Source organism: Mobula birostris, chromosome 13 (assembly GCF_030028105.1).
Source record: "Mobula birostris isolate sMobBir1 chromosome 13, sMobBir1.hap1, whole genome shotgun sequence".
In the NCBI taxonomy this organism is placed as follows: domain Eukaryota; kingdom Metazoa; phylum Chordata; class Chondrichthyes; order Myliobatiformes; family Myliobatidae; genus Mobula; species Mobula birostris.
The window spans coordinates 35,095,332-35,096,661 of record NC_092382.1 but is presented as its reverse complement, the minus strand read 5'-3'; the positions used below and the strand labels follow the sequence as shown (position 1 = coordinate 35,096,661).

The following is a 1,330-nucleotide window of genomic DNA, read 5'->3' as shown; positions in this document are numbered from 1 at the left end:
TGTGAAGGTAACCCCGATGGGTTTCTAGAAGTATATTAAGAGTAAAATGATACAAAGGGACAAAATTGGTCCCCTGGAAGATCAAAGTGGTCGTCTATTTGTGGAGGTTCACAAGATGCGGGAGATCTTAAACAGTTTTTTGCATCAGTATTTACTCAGGAAACGGGCATGTTACAGTACAGTGCTAACTTAAATAGGGTGTGGGTGCATTTCTGACATGTTAAGGAAATCACGGGATTGTGAAACAGCCAAAGAAACGTCGACTAGAACGTAGTCCCAGACTAGAAGGAACGTTTCGGAATTTTCTATTCAGCAAGAATTTAAACTCATGGAATCGGCCTCCCCGACTGATGTGCAGACGGAACGGCGACTTAAAATGCCAGGACCCGATTTTCAATTAAATAGTGTCAGTTTGGCGAATAGCATCACCGTCAGGAACTGTACTACGTCAAATCTCAGGGACTGGGGCATTTGTAGTCAATGACAGTGTGTGCCACTCGTCACGCATTGCTCGCTTCTACCGCTTGCTGCCCGTGATCTGCAGCATCTCCAGATGCAGAGACGTACCGGAGATTTTATCGGGGAATCCTCCAGCTACAGCTGAGGGAGACACTAATACTCTTGGGTGGACTCTGCCAGAACTGCAGTAACACAGGAATTGATGAAGCTCAGAGCCTGGCAGAGGATGAGAAGACGTCGCCATATGTATCGTAGAGTGAAAGGATGGAGTCCGCTTCACTCCACTGACGCTGAAGGATCCGTTCTGCGTGCTTGATTATTTTAGAGTTACGAGATAGTGAAGCTCCAAAATGCAAAGAGTTTAATATGCCTCAAGGAGATTGATCAGAGTTGGAAAGAGATGAACTCAATGCAATACATTGTATTGGATAATGTAAAACTCATAAAATCTGCCCCCTGGACTTCGAAGAGGATGCAGCACACAGACAGCAGCCAGGGTGTTAAATCTGATTGGCAGTCAATTGTATTTCTGGTCCTTGATGCCTATACTATGACCGCTGCGAGCAGGGCTCGAACCGGCGCGGGGATCCCCCATTGGATTTCAAGTCCAACGCCTTAACCACTCGACCATCGCAGCTCCAGCTTTGCTAAGCACCCACCGCAGAACTACACCTGAAGTGAGGGTTGAACGTGGTTTATTTTTAGTCCCAGAAATGGTGAATTATTTTTTTCCGATACAAACAACATGATGGACAGTTTGGAAATTTGTTTCAACATCGTTTGGTCAGAACTTGAGTGTGGGCGGATAACATTGGCGTCAGTGTCGTAAATGAAGGAGATTTGCACGGTTTGGGATAAAGGTCACGTTGAA

General features: G+C 45.7%; 1 non-coding gene across 1 annotated transcript; it reads right to left on the bottom strand.

Moving 5' to 3' along the window:
• Positions 1-1,014: 1,014 nt before the first annotated feature.
• On the bottom strand, positions 1,015-1,096 carry trnas-uga (transfer RNA serine (anticodon UGA)). The gene has a single exon. It is a non-coding gene; the product is annotated as a tRNA-Ser (tRNA).
• Positions 1,097-1,330: the final 234 nt, after the last annotated feature.